We start from the raw sequence: 18,724 nt of genomic DNA on the forward strand, positions 1-18,724 counted from the left end.
CGTTATCTGAAATGTTTACAAATTTATATGCAAACATAAGTAGAAGGGGGAGCGACTACATTATGATGTCTGAAAGATCACTGAGTTGAAGTGCAGCAGATGTTTAACAGCACAACACAACGACAAATTATGTCTTATCTCTGACCCAAGTACAGGAAAAACCACTGAATGCCAATCTAGTCTCTAACACAGTGGTCTTGGGAACCTTACCTCTGTCTCATTTACCCTATCTGGAAGAGATCATAACTCACAGGTTTTGGTGTTGAGGCTTAAGTGCTTTGAAGATGAAATGTGCTTTATAACTGTTTGGCGAAGAAACTAACCTTATTTGAGCTAAAACTGCCGTAGGTAAGCAGTGTAACTTGTTTTGACATTATCCTTTGGTGGTGCTGGCAGTGAATGCTGTTCTACCATGCTCTGCTGCTTTGTATAAAAACATAATTTATGGAACCAGGATATAACCTGAGGGGTTTGTCTCAGCTTTCTAGTGTATAAGTGTCAATCACCACATTTGGCACTGAGAGGTACTCTTGTTGGCTGTCTTGGCAGAGAAGTTAATTATGAACTGGACACAGATTCAACTACAGGTTAAATCAACTTTGCAAAATTGTCATGAAAATACACCAGCCTAGGTGCACACATTTATTTGCCCACTGTTTGCCACAGTGAGGTGGAGTGGTGAATTATCCAAGCAAGTAGAATTTTCCTAGGCTGGGAACTATTGTGGTCACTCAGGAAAAGAAAAGATTAAGATACTCAGAGCCACGTTGAGGATTTGGTACCTCCTTTTGTTGAAGAAACACTGCCAAAGTATTGTAAGCCATCAGCCATCTTGGCTGAACAGGACTAGTGTTATGGCTATTAGGTTATAACTGATTGTTCTCAGCTTGATCCAAGTAATACGTTGTTGAGGTCTGTTCTTCCATTAATTCTGGATGAAGCTGTTCCTTGAATGAGCTTCCCGCTCTTGAACCTGGCATGGATTCTCCCCACCAACTCCTTCCAGTTCTAACATAGGGTGGTGGTGGTCCCATTACCAAGGGCTGACAGGAATTACAAGTCCTATAGGCTCAAGAAATTAGGAAACTTCAGAGAGGACCCATGTGAAACCTCACTCAGCATTGTTCTGATCTAAGACATCAGAGCCACGATCAACATGGCTGGAGAATGAACATCATTCACATGCGTCTGACAAAGTGGGTATTCACCCATGAAAGCTCATGCACCAATACGTCTGTTAGTCTATAAAGGTGCCACAGGACTCTGTTGCTTTTATCATTCTGCCTTGTGGCCACTAGTTTCTGAATCCTGTCCTCTGACAGATATCAATCCCTACAGAAGTTTTTCTATGACAACTCCCATAAATAACAGATTGCATAGAATCATTTGGCTCTTGGTTGTATTGACAAATCCGAATTATTCCAGAATACAACCTGGGTTATGTTACTGCTGCTTTGTAGAACTTTTCCAGGACCACTGCTCCAATAAGCAAAACATTTTACAATGTGTATACGTGACCCCTTCTCTGCTCATAGAAAGAAACCTTAGAGAAGCAGGTAGGTTAAAAAGTAAAGTAGCATACTGTACATTGTCCATTTTATGTGTACCTGAGATACCACCTATGGGGGTTCGTATAACGATTACAGATAATTGATCTGAAGAACACCTGACAATAAAAGAAAAAATATATTCCTTTTAAAATTCCTGCAATGGTAGAATTTAGATTCTCCATCCTGATTTGTGGCTTCTGGACTAATCTTTCCAAAAACTTCAGGTTAAGCACTCCTCTGTTTTTGGAACACTTAGGTACTCGGAAGCAGATGGACTAGAGTACTAAGCCTTCTTGTTTGTTGGAAAATAAGTTTCTCCAATTGGAAGATATATGTCAGTCTTCATACTGTTTTTTTTCCAGTTGGTTAGCAGAAAAAGGGGGCGCACGTTTTGATGTTGGCTTTGAATTTAAGTGTATGTGCAAGTGAGGCTGGATATTTCTGCTAAGATCCATTTTTCAAATATAGTATTGATCTGACACTAAGATTCCCTGCTACTTGACCCCTATTTGGGGAGCACCACATCAAAGAATCATCCTGTAGTCATGCTTGCCTGATATAGAGGGCTTTCCAGAAACATCTCCTTTCTTCCTTATGCCAAGTGGCTATCCTTCCTATAATTATCTGGATTGGTATGTGTGCCAAGACCTATAGTAGGATCTATATTTCCTTTTGTGCTCCAAGGTATCCTTTGATTTTTTTTTTATTTGCTTAATTTAAAAGTGCTATCTACAGACTCAAAAGAGAGCCTACCTGACAGGATATTTAGAAGTACCTAGTATCTGATTGCCTATGGATTGGCTTTCCAAGGCCTTAGGCAGGTGGAGTTGGTGTTGCCACACAGAATTAAGTATTACACGCTAATCATACTGTAAAATCTCAGGCTTGTTGGGGTTGGAGCATTTCCCACAACAGCCACTGTTATGAAAATCTTGCTTTAAAAAAATGTCTGCTAGTCCAGAGGATCTTTTGATTTTGAATGGCACTAAGGAGTCTGACCATGCACGCATGGCTCTAGCACCAGACATACAGGCAGCATGTCTACTAAAGGCTGCTGATGTAGCTTCATTTTCTTTTTCTTTATTGTCATTATTTTAAATGAGACTTTTGGGAGTATCAATCAGGACAAGTTTACTTGTGGGTGGACTAACTCCTTTTCCAAGGGCTCCTCTGGAGGAATACAGAGTCTGCAAAGTACTCCTGAGAATGGTTTCAACACAACCTGCCTTTAAAAAAAATTAAAATAATAATAAAAAATATAGTTTAAAGTTCCTCCTCCTCCATGAGCTCTGGCTCCAAGAACTATCTTTGCTCCCAGGAAGATGAATATGAAAAACATTCTTTGTGCTCCCTGGGTCCCTTCTTGTCCCTCTTAGAGCCTGTACACTGGAAGGATTTATATTATGTTACTTTTGTTTTACCCAGGGCGGGGGGATTAAGCCTTAGAAATCTTCCTCTGTGGAGGAGTGGCCCCTACAGTCAGAATCTGTAGTGTCCTTCCTTGATGCCTTTGATTTTCTTTCCCAAGTTCTCCGATTTATTGGGCTGGGGGGGGTTCACTCTTCAGGACTCCCTAAGTTGCCTTGATTTTTACATATGTTCCCTAGCCTCCTGCTCAAGGGAAGGGCAGGAACACGAAACAGCCCTTTTGTTTCATATTATCTCTCAGTGAGAAAGGCAGAGTTACATAAGAGTGGCATGAGAAATGGAGCCCCTTATTCCTTACTTATTATTCCATGCGTGGTCTGCTCTCTACCTCATCCCTCCAAAGCTGGCTGTTTGGAAGAGAGTGAGAAAGCAGTGGTTGTATGGTCAATGGATGGTTTGAGGCTCTGGTTAGCACAGCAGGAGTAACATAGCTGATCCACACCAAGATGGATCCAGTTAGCCCAGACATGTTTGTGTTCTGTTCTGCCAGCTTCTTTATTTCTCTGGTTGTCTGATTTTTATTTTTATTTTTTTGTCCCAGATCTCTAAGTGGCCCCCTCAAGGATTGAACTCACAACCCTGAGTTTAGCAGGCCAATGCTCAAACCACTGAGCTATCCCTCCCCCGATATGGCCTTACCAAAGAAGCCTTCACAGATAGACCGCACTAGAATCTGCTACAGCCAGCTACCTCAATATCAGAAGAGGTGTTTCCAGCAAGCTTGCTATAGACCCACTGAGGCCAAACAGTCCAGTGATGCTTATAATCAAATAAATCAAACACTAAAAATAAAAAGGAGCCCTTTTTGGTTTTGTCCTATTTTCTAATTGCTCTGAGCAGGAAGTCTTGTAAAGCCTCCCTGCACCTGTTGGAGGCAGCATGATCTGGTTGGGTCTTCACAGGAGTGACTACTGCCTTGATTGATAGATCTGGTTCTGCCTCCAAGGTTTTGCATGCTGGGGTAAGATCCATCATAATGAATCTGCAAGCTTTCCCTGCAAAGAAGAATGTCAATAGCATGGACAAAGACACACAGCATGGATCACTCCTAGAATGTCTCACGAACACCTCCCTGCCCACTGCGGATCATGTACTATCCCTGTGGCAACTAAAGAAAACTGCTTTAATAAAAAAAATACAAGGAAGTGTTTAATGTAATTTAGTAGTTGGAAACCAAGAGGAGAGCCAACATCATGTGACCAGCCTGCTCTCTGCAGACCACAGTTTAAAACTGCTGTATTACACTGTATTATTCTAAACACTTATAGATAAATCCAAATTACAGTTATCAGGTATCTGATAAAAGTATATTTGATGATGCAGCTATTTGAAATAACTGTTCCCTCACAAAATTCAGTTAACTGCAGTGAGTGCCTCATTACTTTGGGAGGTTGTTTCTTGCTGCAATTTTTGCTAGGATATGCTTCAATTTCTTACTAATCTTTAGACAGGTTCTTTGAATATTAACCTGATGCTGAATAAATAAGGATTGTATGATGTAGGTTAACATTTTATTGCAACTTTGCTTTAATAAAAAGATTTTTTTTAAAAACAATGCCCAAAATGTAATGTAGTACGCAAACTGAGGACAAGCCAATACTGAGCAAGAATACAAGTTACCTTGCTTAAGTCACATGATAATCCTATTAACATAACCTGACATAACATTTGGCTCTTTGTAAAGCTATACTGCTAACTCATCAACTTTACTCACACTCTTCTGTAGTGTTACTAATGTAGTTTTCCTCCCACCTCTTATATTCATGCAGTTCTTGCAGAGAGAACTCATCTCAATTAGTTACAGCCCCCAGGAGCGAGAGGTGTCTTTAGTAAGAATGCAGTGTAATTGTCCATGAAATTAGTAGCCATTTAGAGTGTCCAATGCTTTGACTGATTCTTCAAATGTCTTTATTGACTTTTTGTTTTTTAATTTCAGCCATTTCTCCAATGTATTATTCAAAGTGTTTTTAAATTCTAACCTCCACAGCATTTGCAGTCTCTCCCAGCTATGAATCATCCACGTTTGATTACTATAAATACAGCCCCTTGCCACTATTACTACTTTCTTTTCAAAAATCAGTGAAAAAAAAGGTTTGTTAAATGTATGCATTCAGACAGATAGGAGAACCGGCTCTGAGACATTCTGCAGGAAGATGAAGGATATACAAGTTCTATAAACTGAATTCTGTCCATTCTACTTCAGTTATAACTATTATATGCCAAATTCGTCACAGCCCTAGTTGGGCTTCTCTTGCTGGCAGCCCACCAGAGGAAAGAATCCCAGCCTCTGCTTTCATGGGTGTTTTAAGACTTCAAAGTCTGCACAGAGCCCAGGCTCAGGCACTGTCTCAGTTCTGGAGTCCTAGATGCACTGTCAGAGTGAGACCCTTCATCTAATTCTCCCTCCTGAGAACTGTTACCACATGGCTCACATGCCTAGCCCATGGAACCAGTATGGACTGCTCAGACTCCACTCATAACTTAAATATTCCCTTTCTCAGAATTCCATCCAAACGTGAGCGTTCTGATTTATCTCTTCAAAGAGCACATGGTAGGTGCAGAACACAACACACACAGAGTTTGCACAGGACTCAAATACAGCGTTGACCTTTAATAATGAGAATCACATAGATCTATACAAGGAAAAAACCCAAACTTTACATACATTTCCCCTCTCTAGCTCATCCTTCCCTTAGAAGTGCTTGGGGACCATATGTGCTCAAATAGACAAATTGTGTCTCCCCTTCACCATTAACTCACTCGGCTCCTGCAGTTTCCTCATCTTAAGACAGTGAAAAAAATGGCCAAAGAGAATATAAACAGAGTAGCCTCTTTATAACCTTCTAGTCAGTCTCCTCTGTCAGGTGACTCCCTGGTCAGCCAGAACAGGTAACCCCCCAGGTGATTTCATTGCTAGGTGACCTCTCCCCAGAACTAACAAAAAAAAAAAATGATAACAGTTCCTCTGTGAAGGGAAGGGATCAGCCTTTTTTCTAGAGTGCTTCCTTTTTGAATAGGACACCATCAAGGTTTAACAATCCTCTACTGCTGTTATACCTTTGCCAGTACCCCGTTGGAATTTCAGTCCAACATGGAGGTAAAAGAACAGTAAAGACAACAGGCTGCATGCAACTTCAAAGTGGAGTTTGCAACCTGGTCAAGATACATGTAGAGTTCATAATCTAACACAGAGTTCTTAAATTTTACAGATAGATTTGCCAAATCATTGTCATAGTAAATTTGCAATTTTATTTTGTAGAGATGCATGCTTTTCTACAGTGAAAATAATAAACGATCACTTTAGGTTACAATTAATCGTCAAACAAGCCAACTCCAGATTTTTTCAGAATTTGTTTTTTTTAAAAACAGTGTGCCCTTATAAAAATCTTTAAAGCAATACAAAAATGGAATGTAAACTTAAATATAACTTTTGAACAGGGTGGATAAAAATTGAGGGGGGGGGTTAAAAGAAAATCAGATTTTTTTTAAAAATTTAAATCAGTTTAAGTTTAAATTAAATACAGGTTTTTTTTTAAAAAACGTATTGAAAATTAAATTTGAAATCGACTAATCCAAAAAAATTAAATAATACATATTTGATGTCAAGTTTTAAAGGAAGTCAAATCACTGAGCTGCTGGCAGGCAGTGGCTAAGTCTGGAACCAGAGTTTGTTGAAGTGCTAAACCTGTTTTAGATACCATTAGCCTTTTCTGCAGGTACAGAGAATATTTTCTTCATTTCAGTTCTCTCAACTATTTCAGTTCAATGACTAGTCCATTCAAAGTTAAGAAACTAAATGATTAAGCTGCAACCACACTGGAACACAGTCTTTAAACTTTTTAGGACAGAAACAATCTTTTTATTATATGTTTGCACAGTGCCTAGCACAACAGGGTCCTCGGCTTTATCTCAACACAAAAGGAACAACTGGTGTACTGTCAACATCAAATGAGCAATCTGCCTGCTCTGACAGCTGTCCATGTACAGAGCGACAATTTCTCTGCCTTGCCTGGCTCTTCAGTCCCCCCAGATTACCCTAGAAATGTTCCCTAACCATGATTCCCCTCCTCCCATGCCCCAACTCTATAAATCTTCAGCTAACGGTGGTTCACCGGCTGAATCGCTAACTCTGGAAAGAAGACATACGTGAGAGGGCATGACCAAGAGGTAAACAGTGCAGTCTCAGCCCGAGATCCTCTGCAGAAAAGCAGAGAGGGAAGGGGATATGGTGGCAGTAGTTCAGAGAGAGGATTCTTAGCCTGTAAACTATGGGTACATCTACACTGGAAAAAACAAATGTGGCAATGAGTCTTAGAGTCTGGGTCAACTGATTCAGGCTTGCGCTACAGAGCTAAAAATAGTAGTCTAGACATTCCTGCTCAGGCTGGAGCCTGGGCAATGAAACCCAGAGAGGAGGGTGGGTCTCAGAGCTCTGGCTCCAGCACCAGCAGGAACACCTACACTGCTATTTTTCACCCCATAGCGTGAGCCTGAATCAGTTGACCCAGGCTTGGAGACTCGCTGTTGCAGTAGATTTTTTATTTTGTTTTGTTTTTTGCAGCGTAGAATTTGCCAACTGAGGTAGCAATCTGATCTGTCAGAATTGACAGAGCCCCAGTTGTGTCAGCATGTTGCATTTGCAATTGAGCTGAGAGTTTATCTCTGTAAAAACATTGGGTTAAGTTGTATACCAGATGACAACCCACACCTCACATTGGTGTAGGGCAACCCAAGGATGGACGCAAGGGCAAATGTTATCCCAATTGATGGTGGAAACACTCAGTTGTTGATACTTCAGTATATATGATGCTATCAACTGAAGCACAATTAAATGAGTGCTCTAGTCTAGACAAAGAGCAGAAACCCAAAACTCTTGGCTTGATTTTAACAAAAAACATATTTAGCTCATTGTCAATGTCTGTTAAAAAGAATGCTTTTAAAAAATTTAACATGGTCTAACCCTTCACGAGCTCACAATTTACATTCCCTAGAACTAGCCACTCCCCACTTCAATCCCATAAGAAGTCCAACACCAAAAACAGGGAAGGACACACTGATTACCCTCAATGTATCTGAGGCAATACTTCTGTCAAGGTAACCAGAATTCAGTCTGTGTAGAGTACACCTGAAACCAACACAGCCTTGCCTCACCCTCTGGAAAAACAGCACAGGAAGGGAAGCTGTATTGATAAATTAAAATAAAGGTCAAATTATCAAACTGTGAATCTAGTTAACATGCTTTACACCATGTTGCTTTGGTCCTGCAACAAAGTATTTTTACAAAAATGCAGAATGGTAGCTGTTCATTTTGACAGGAACGTTTAAGAGGTAAGTCAATTTTTGAGAGCAATAAGCCAGTACTAGTGATGTAGATAAGTAACTTGATTCAATAAGCTCATAGATTCAATCTTTCTAGATCCTGTAGTAGCAATGAGTTTCTGAATCAGCAAAGAGAAATGCATTACACTCTATTAAGTTTCCTAAGCGACACATGCCTACACAAATCCAAGGAACACTGGCAGTCAGTTAAGAGATCACATAACAATTTACATAAATGATATCTTGTACATTTTTAGAAGCTAAAAAAACTGCGAAAGTTGCAAACAAATGAAAATGACTCCTAAAAATAATATCTTCCATTATTGTATGCAGTGTTATTGTAGCTGTGTCAGTCCCAGGATATTACCTCACCCACCTTGTGTCTCAAATATCTTTTATCTGTTGGTGACAGAGACAAGCTTTCAAGCTTACACAGAGCCTGAAGAGCTTGAAAAGCTTGTCTCTGTCACCAACAAAAGTGAGTCCACTAACCCACCTTGTCCCTAAAACTGAGACATTTCTGCATTATATTAGGCACAGCTCCACACACTGCTTATACGCACATGCAAGCACAGTATTAGAAAAATCTACTAAGGTACAGTGAGTAGTCATCTTCTCAGGATAAACAATTTCCACCGAATCCAGGCTTTCATTTAAAAAAATTTCTAGCCTTTATGGTGCAAACATTACCTTCCAAACATGGATCAATGCAAATTAAAGCAGTGATGTCTGCCCCAATGTGTACACAAATAGTTACGGCAGTGTGGTGTCACCGTCTCTGCTGAAGGGGACAGCCACTGCACAGGAAGTAAGGTGCCTTACATTGCCTTGTTGTGAAAAAGTATTCTGGATAACCCAGACAAACTAGCAATGGGACATGTGGGGTAGGACGGGGGAAAGGAGGTGAGAGGTTCCTGTCACTCCAACATGCAGAGGATTGTCCTGGAGTAGCAGTGAAAGGTTCTGACAAAAAGAACTTGCCACAGAATCATTCGTTGGGTGGGATTAATTAGTTTTATTGCAGCAGTGCTTAAGGAGGACTCAAAGAACGCAGAAGACACTTTGACAGGCCTCTTATAAAGATATGGGGAAGAAAAATAGCAAACAAGCGGGACAATGGTCATACAGTGAAGCTGCCAAAGAAAAGGACCTCAGTCAGTGCAACAACTGGAGAGGCATTCAACTGCTGTCCATCCCAATTAAAATATTTACATGCATGATTCTAGACAGAATGAAGAAAGCTGTAGATTTATGGGTATGACAACAGGCAGGGCTTAACAGGAGAAATCATGCATAGCTCAGACAGTAACCCTACATATAAAATATCAGTCACACACTATGAATTTCATAGATTTCCAAAAAGCTTTTGTTTGACACAGTGGATAGACGTGTATTATGGAAGTTACTATGCCACTACGGAATTCCTCCAGAAATGACTCTGATCATTCAGAGTTTCTATGAAAAATATGACATCAAATAATACATAACAGCAAATTGACTAAGCCATTAGAGGTAACCACCAGAGTCAGACAAGGATGTCTTATGTCAACTAAGGGCTTGGCTACACTTGAGAGTTGCAGCGCTGGGAGTTACAGCGCTGGTCGTACAGCTGTGTAGGGAAAGTGCTGGTGTGTGGCCACACACACAGCTACCAGCGCTGCAGTGTGGCCACATTTGCAGCATTTGCAGCGCTGTTGGGAGTGATGCATTATGGGCAGCTATCCCAGCGTTCAAGTGGCAGCAACGTGCTTTTCAAAAGAGGGGGGTGGGGTGTAGTGTGACAGGGAGCAGGGGAGAGAGAGAGAGAGTGTGTGGATTTTTGGAGCCGACACTAACTCCCTGCCTTGCAAAATCAGAAAATTTTCCCAACCCCTTAGTCTTAACTGCAAACAGCCTGCAGACCAGATAAGCAGCACAGACTCCCTTTCTCCCCCTCCCCGCCCCTTTCTCTCGTCAAGCAAACACTCAACCCCTGTGAATGAGGCAGGCAGGGGTTTATCTCATTTGATTGTTCACAGTCAGGTACAGATTGATCACAGCAAACAGGAGCTGTGTTTGTTTTTTAGATAAGCAGGAGTTCACAACAAAACAAAGAGAGGCTGCATAACAAAACAAAGAGTAATTTAGTTAAAAGCATTCTGGGATATCTCCCAATACCCTGGAGGCCAATAACAGCGCTGGTGTGTGGCCACACCTGACGAGCAGCGCTGCATCACCAGTGTTGCACTCGTTATTCCCCAAGCAGACCAGCTGTTCAGCCAGCGCTGCAGCCAGGGAGTTGCAGCGCTGGATGTGCCTTGCAGGTGTGGACAGTTACTAAGTTGAAGCGCTGGAAAGCCTCCACCAGCCCTGCAACTCTCAAGTGTAGCCAAGCCCTAAGTCAAGACCTTCATCCTCTGGTAATGGATGGGGTACTGAGAAAAACAACCACCGAGAGGGATACAATGGACTTTCACAGAGAAGCCAGAAGACCTCGTCTTTGCAGATGACATCAGTGTGATGTCCCATACCCACAGAGATAGGCAAGATAAAACAAATGATCTCCAGGCTTATGCTCAACAAATAGGGCTGAATCAACACCAAGAAAACAAAAAACATGAGAATCAACACAATAAAAATCACCAACAGTACTTACTGGAATTGACATAGATGAGGTCTGTATATTAATTCTGATAGAGTATGGGCCCAAAGAGTCAAAAGTGTTAGCATGACTCTGAAACTGTACAGTTTTGGTATATAGAGACATCAATCTATTCAGAACCACAGAAACCATACCATTAATTTTTTGTAACTTTTATTAAAAGATACAGAAAAAGCAAAACAGTTAAATAATTTGAAACGAAAAATATTAAGTAAAGTTTTCATTTTCTCTTTAGCTGGAGAGAATTTTTAGAAAGAAAACCCTGTGGTCTGACAGTCTCCTAGATGGTATTAAAGATGGTAATAACTGTCCCTTTCTTTTTCCCAAAAAGAAGTTAGCCAAGATGGGCTGAAGCTGACGTTTTTGCTGCTGCTGTTCAAGTCTGATTCTGTTTCCTAGAAGGCAAAACAAGACAAACACACAACAGGGGAAAGAAAAGAACAGCAGAGATAGAAAATGCAGCTTCTGTCTCTAGTGTTGACTCTCACTTGCAACCTTGCTGATCGAAAAAACACAAGCACAGCACAGAGTCTTATCAGCCACTCCCAAGGCAGGCAAACTCGCACCAGCATTTGGCTGTTTAGGGCATTGCTTTTAGCTATCTCTTTGGTCACAGGCTTACTGCAGTGTTATAAAATATAGGCTTGGCCAATTGAGCTAGATTCTTATTAAAAAGTAGGCAAAAAAAGGATAGGAAAAAAGAAATATGGTGGGGAAGAAAAAGAACACACACTGGGCAGGGAGGTTTGTGACAAAGCCTCACATCCTGGGATTTAGCCAGAGCCAGAGAAGATGTCATTGAGGTCCCTCTCTCTAACCCAGATTGGTAAGGACATCTTTCAGAATTAGAACAAAGAAGGCGCAGGGCCCAGGAGGATAGCCTGGCAGCCACGATGGTGAAGCTTGCTCCTTCCCCTTCTCTTGTTTTTCAGTCATCCAGAATTCACATCTGTCCCAAAAAATTCCCTTCTTAAGGATCTCAAAAGGGAGTGATGGCTGGAACATCCTTAATTATTTCAGCCACCAATTAGGCCTAATTTTCAACACACCAATTTTGGTTCATGGATTTCCAGTCCCCACTTTTCTTGTTTACCAGCCATTATCTTAACACAGTCCTTGAATATCAGTAGGCCTTTTCACTTGTACTAATTCAGTTGGTCTCCTCCCTTTTTCACCTTGTCCTTTCAACAGTTATCATAGGTCATTAGACCACAAGAACAGCCATACTGGGTCAGACCAAAGGTCCATCTAGCTCAGTTTCCTGTCTTCCAACAGTGGCCAATGCCAGGTGCCCCAGAGGGAATGAACAGAACAGGTAATCATGAAGTGGTCCATCCCCAGTTGCCCATTCCCAGCTTCTGGCAAACAGAGGCTAGGGACACCATCCCTGTCCACTTTATGAACTTTCACTTTTCACAGCTGAGCTCACAATTAGGGTAAATTTGTAGGTTCAATTATCACAACAGGTCTGACATCACATCTTGGCAGCACTGTAAACAAAACACGTGGAACAGAAAGATATTAGAGCTAGAATAGGAAAAGCCAAACATGCCTTTGCAACCCTAAAGCCAAAATGGAGAAACAGAGCTCTCGTCCTCCAAACTGAAATTGAATATTTAATACCATTGTAAAGTCTGTTTTACTACAGGACACTGAAACTTGGAAGTTCATCAAGATTCTATGATCTAAACTCCCAATTTTTATAAACAGCTGCCTTACACAATCCTTAATATCAGACAGTGATGTGGAAGGGCAACATAATTGATTGGGGGGGGGGGGCTGGGCAGGAATAACGGGATGCAGAGTTCAGCCAACGGAAAGCCAGGATCTAGAGCCCTGCAGCAACTCCGGGATCCAGTGGGTCTGGCCAGATCCATTCCCATAATCGCAGGAGCAGGTAAAATGTACTTTGTTGTGGATGGTACTGGGTGGACAAAAAACAAAAACCACCAGACTGCAGTAATTTGCAGGAAAACACTAAATCTCTCATCAGTTTGCCAAATAGAATTTCAGCAATGTAAAGCAAGGGTGTTTGTTTTTGTTTTTTTTAAATAAACGTTTCAATACTTAAATTTAACCAAGGGACAGAAAGAGATGTGATATCTATTATAAACAGGAGTTAGTATTTTTACATGGTTTAAGCAAGATTTGTTTTTTTACTAGTAAAATTGTGTCTGAATTCCTTTTATATATTAACCGACTTTTTTTTTTTGTAGCATGAGGGGTTTGCAGGATCCACGGTTTTTGTAGGTGGGAGTGGGATAAACTTGCAAGAAACAATGTGGGGGCGGGTGGGAGTGGATATTGCGGGGTGGGACGGAAGTAGGATTTAAAAAAAATTGGCTTTATCTACAATGGCACTTTCATTGTTAAAACTTTTGTCACTCGGGGGCGGGGGGGGGGGAAAGGGGGACGGGTGTGTGAAAAAACACTCCTGCATGAAAAAAGTTTTAATGATGAAAAGCGCTGGTATGGACAGTGTTTCATCAGCAGGAGCTGTGCTCCCGGTGACGAAGCTACTGCCCCTTGTTGGAGGTGGTTTTATTTTGTCACCAGGAGAGTTCCCAGTGATAAAGAGCAGCTTACAACGGCGCAGCTACAGCGGCACAGCTGAGCTGTTGTAAAGTGTGCGTAGTCATAGTCCCGCACAGGCCTCTAGCAGGGTCTTCTGGATCATGTGGTGAGGGAGGGACTCAAGCAGCAGGAGAGGGCATGGCTCTGGACTCCGTATGTTTTGACTGGCGATTAGGCTTAATCCTTGCCTTACTGGGTGTTGGGTAACATTCCCAATTAATATAAATATGAATAAATGTTTGTCTTTTTCATTTATATTTAGCTGCATATATAAAATTTTAAATAAGTTAAGATACCCAGAAAGCAAAGAAGGATGGATTAATAAAAAAAAGACAATGATTCTTAAAAATACTCTGCAAATCAGGATATTTTACAAAAGCAATACTTACTCTGACATTGCTTGTAATCAGTTACCTTAGTTTAACATCTAATGGCCTCATTTAGAATTCCTTATTCTTAACTTTATTGAAGTTTTGCCTAAGGAATTCCTTTTTCAATAACCCAGAACTGCTTCTCAATAGCATGATCCAGTCAGAGAATGCTACTAGAGGAAAAGCCATCCCAAATCTACTTCTCACCAGTACAGCGGAAAAAACAGAGAATGGGAAAATGATGAGGAATCTTGGTACTTGTAACTTTTGTTGTTATATAGGGCCTATCACCATAGCATCTGAGCACCTAGAACTCACTATCGTAAGAAACAGTTTCAGAGTACAAAGTTCTGCAAGGATGCAGGATGTAAAAAGAAAAGTGAAGTACGGTACAAGAAGGCTGAGGTTTAAAAAAAAAGCTTGTAGCTCAAACAGGAGACAAAAAACAAACAAGCAAAAGTCAGTAAAAAGAAAAATCATCAACTTAAACATTACTCAAAACTGAATCTGAATACCTATTACAATAAACAAAACATTTGAAAAAATATTTTTTCAAATGTTTACTTTGTGTATTTGATAGTAGGTGGTTTAACTATTTTCCCTGCATAAGTTAGTCAGTTTCTTTTATTTACAGCTCAAAAAGTTCAAATACTCATAAAACCACAAAAAATGGCAAAGGGATTTACTAACTGAAATTATTTTCAGAAAATTCAATAAAAGTAACTAGCCTTCAAGCTAGTATCCCTCTAAGAATTGTAATCAGTAGATTTTTTGCCATTGTTTCATTTTCTCTCTTTTGGGGGGGGGGGGGGGCATATAAATTTATGGATAGCTTTAATTTACCATGGTCTTCTACGGCCTCATAGATAATCATGCATAAGGCCCTACTTGAATTGCGGGATGATTGTCAAAAAATTGCAGCTGAGTTGCAGACAAGCGATGGAAAATTGTGGAAAAGTAATAATGAATCTCATTATTTGCGGTAATAAAGTCCATTATTACTTTTCTGCAATTTTCCATGGTCAGACGCCCAGGGCTCAGAGCAGGGGCTCCCACTGTTGGCAGCCCAGGGCTGAGAGAGAGGTGCCCTCGGGCTCCCACTTTCAAAATTGCAGTGAAAGCCTAATATTGCAGAATCAGCAATATCACAAGTTAAATAAGGCCTTGATTAGTAACTAAAATTTCAACAAGTTACATTCTTTGACAACAATAAATTCTTAGTTGTTGAAATTAAAACCTGGTAGAAGCCTATTTAATATGTTCAGTGTGGCACAAAGACCCAATCAGAATATTTCTGGATATTTTAAAAATATGTCAACTTGAGATCTAGTCGGTTTCAAAGGACTGAGTTAGAAGTAGTTTCAGATACTATACTTGCCCCTGCAGTGTTTTGTGGTTTTACAAATATTATTTTAAAATGTTTCTCTTTTCCCTATGGCTGTCTGAAAGATCCACACAAAAGGGAAAAATGACTATGCAGCAGAAACAGTGAAACTGGCATACAAACACGCTATTAAATGCAAGGAACAAACCAAAAATTAGAGAAAAAAATGCATTTCCCTACTCTCAGGTATAGGACACCTAGGAGTTAGCTGTAACAACATTAAGTAAATTTCAGACATATGTGTGATTTCTAAATTTCCAGTGCCCCCTTAACATCCTCACCATGTTTTATTCTTTCAGAACAGTTAAGTAAAACAGATTGCTTTGCAAAATTATGAAAAGAGGAACAAACCAATCTCAGAAAAGCCGTTAGAAATTGATGGTTCTGTCTGAAAACTTTAACTAAAAAAGCCCCATGTTATCCCACCTGATTCCTCAACTTCAATTCTAGAACCAGAAGAATTCCTTTGTACTGTTCAAACCACATGAAACACTGACAGTGTAATTTATTCTGCAGAACCGTTATAAAGAGTAGGAAAGAACCCAGCTTGAATCTCAGATACCACATTGACTTTGCATGGCTGACAGGTAGAAACTCCATCTTTTGATTCATGTAAACACATTTAATTTGAAAGTCACTGACCCTCAAACATCGGACAAATTTTTTTTTTAAATTAACCCGTAGATATGTATGGATGAATGACACCATAGAAAAGCTTGGCATTAATAGGAATACAAATATACTTTTACAGAGCGGAACTAAACTAAGCTATTATGTTCACAATATCTTCAAAGTTAATAGAGTTCATTACAATACAAAACAATACACTTCATTCTTAAGTTATACTTTTGAAAAAGTTAATATTTTTGTTCATGTTAATTTAGTTTATTCATATTCTTTCCCTTGTTAAAATACTCTTTGTCCTTTAACTATCACTTGTCTTAAAATGCCTTGTCTACAATACAGAACCACCACATCGGGACACTGAAGTTGACAGTAAAATTTGAGGTATAAACTGGATTTCATTGGATCACATAACTATGTGAGACAGCATTCTTGTTCATACTCCAAATTGTAGCAATTTTAACCAGGTAAGAGACAAGTGTGTTATGACCAAGGCCCTAACAGTTATATTCATTAACAGCCCAAACTGTAGTGGATGAATCAAGGATGAAATTGAAAATACTATTCATTGCAATCATTTAGAATGAAGCTCTGCAAGTTGCCTTGTTTTGGGTTGTGTAACAACAAAAACAATGTTTGTTGTTGTTCTAAGGAGGAAGATGTGGAATTTTCTTAGACAGCTATGTTACAATAAGCAGGCAAAGTCCAGGCAACAAGCACAGGATAAACAAACAAGGACATAAGATTTTGGATAGTCACTTTCTTGTCTCCCTCAGCCAATGTCTAAACTAATTAGTTCATACTAGAGTGTCTCTCTCTCTAGATGTTATACAGATGTATAAATCACAAATGGACCTCTCTACCTCTCATACGTTTATGAGCAGCTTGAGACAAGTGATTTTTGGTGCAAGGAAGGACGCAGACCAGTGCTTTCTACAGTTACCGTTCATTAAAAAATTTCCCAAAATTAACTCATCTGTTAGACTAGCTACTGCAGCACTCATACACACAAGTATCAAGAGCTCAGAAAACGGAACCAAGCAACTTTTCTGCCCTGTTTCCAAGCTACTACCCCAATGGGAATACAAGCTCCACATTTTAAACAAGGAGTCCACGGTTATCATTGCCTATTCAAACCCCTAGGTAAGAGGAGAAGGGGTTGAATACCTGAGAGTTTTCAAGCAGAAAGAAATGTAAGAGGTGTCTGAGGGAAAGCCAGAAGACGCTCTCCCCCCTGCTTTCCTTGGAGATGTGTAAGGGGATGGAAAAAGTGGGGGACGGGAGGACTCTGCAGCTCACGAAAGCTCATGCTAAAATAAATGTGTTAGTCTTTAAGGTGCCACAAGTACTCCTGTTTTTTTTACCCTTCTCTGTGATTCTGCCCTGCATCACCCCCCAGATAAGCTGAGCTCCACACGCCTTCCTTGCACAATCCCCCCATCTTGGGGAGTAGCTGCCAGGGGAAGGGGAGTGGAGGGCCTGCCTGCCTGTTCAGAGTCCCAGCCAGTGTGCAGGACTGGGGGCAAGGCCTCACGCCCCTGCCTGGGATTCAGCGTGGGGATGGGGGAGAGGGGAGGGAAGGAGGGCACAGCCCTGCACCCTACCCCTCTGGGTGCCAGGCCTCGCTACTCGCTGACTCCCGGGGTGCGTTGGGAGAGAAGGGCCGAGATCGCGGCCCCTCCGCTGGGGCCTGGGGGCGGGACGGGGACAGTCAGAGCTCGCGGCCGCAGGAGTGCTGTCGGGGGGAGGGGGCGGTGCGTAGACCTGCCCCCGGGAGACCCGGGCACGCCCAGGGGCGCGGAGAGCCACTGGCCCGGGGATCGGGGCCTCCCTACTGCCGGCGGGGCCCGTGTCCCCCGGCGGCCCTAGGGGACGGAGCCCGGGCTGCTAGCACAGGCCAGGGGCGGAGACCCCCCCAGCGGGTGCAGACTGAGGAGCCCCGGGGCTCGGGAACTTACCGGAGCGCGGCGCTGGCGAGGCGGCTCGGCGGCGGGTCTCATGCTGGCGGGCGGTCACTGGTGCCCGGTGGGAGGCGGGAGCGGCGAGGCAGGGCGGGAGCGGAGCCACATTTCCGCCCCTTCACAACCTTCCTCGCTACGAGCGCCGGGGACGAAGCCGAGACCACCCGCCCCAACACACCCCTACCCGATACCTCCCGGCTCCCGTACAGCCCCAGCCGCCTCACTTCCGGGCACGGAGAGGGTCACGCTGCGTGCAGGGATGAGCTCACATCCGGGTTCTCGCGGGGATGGGCGCTGCCACGTGCTGCGCTGGCGAGGTCTCTCCTCCCCGCGCGCTCCGCCCGCCCGCCCCTCTAACGGCTGAATGCGCCTCGCGCCCGCAGGCTCTCAGCCAGGTGTGACGGGCGGGGGCTTTGTCACGAGCCGGGGGGGCGCGTTGCCCTCGGATTGGGGCGGCCTCTGCCCGGTTTCCTTGGCAACGCTGCCTAGGGACCCAAGTCGGAGCTGGACGTGCCCTGCCAGCCAGACTGCGGGAGAGGGGCCGGCACAACGCGCCTGGTGGTGTCGGTGATTCTCCAGCCCCGGAGCCTTGACACCCCCCGGACATGCCCCGCAAGTTAGAGCCCTCACCCCCTATGCCTGAGGCCATGTCCAGACAGCCCCGGCCCCTGCGCCGCTAACATCCTGAGTGGTGGCAGCGCTGCAGCAGGGAGCGTTGTGTCTCGGGGGCACGGACCCAGGGTGGCCGTCCCAGTCAGCTTCCAGCTCAGGCCCACCGGCCTCAGCCCGCTGAGGGGCCGTCCAACAGCCACCAACAGTGGGAACTACTTTTAATGCCCCCTGAGCTTCAGGCCATGCAGGAGGTGACCTGT

General features: G+C 42.6%; 1 protein-coding gene across 3 annotated transcripts in view; it reads right to left on the reverse strand.

Moving 5' to 3' along the window:
• Nucleotides 1-18,192, reverse strand: part of SPOPL (speckle type BTB/POZ protein like) — a 57,083-nt gene extending 38,891 nt beyond the window's left edge. For 2 of the 3 annotated variants that reach the window (XM_039494605.1, XM_039494606.1), the window contains exon 1: nucleotides 17,850-18,192. The gene's annotated coding sequence lies outside the window, so the exon portion shown is untranslated. The remainder of the gene's footprint in view (nucleotides 1-17,849) is intronic. The other variant, XM_039494602.1, reaches the window with a different exon arrangement.
• Between the last annotated feature and the right edge of the window lie 532 nt (nucleotides 18,193-18,724).

Source organism: Mauremys reevesii, linkage group 11 (genome assembly GCF_016161935.1).
Source record: "Mauremys reevesii isolate NIE-2019 linkage group 11, ASM1616193v1, whole genome shotgun sequence".
Classification (NCBI taxonomy): Eukaryota; Metazoa; Chordata; order Testudines; family Geoemydidae; genus Mauremys; species Mauremys reevesii.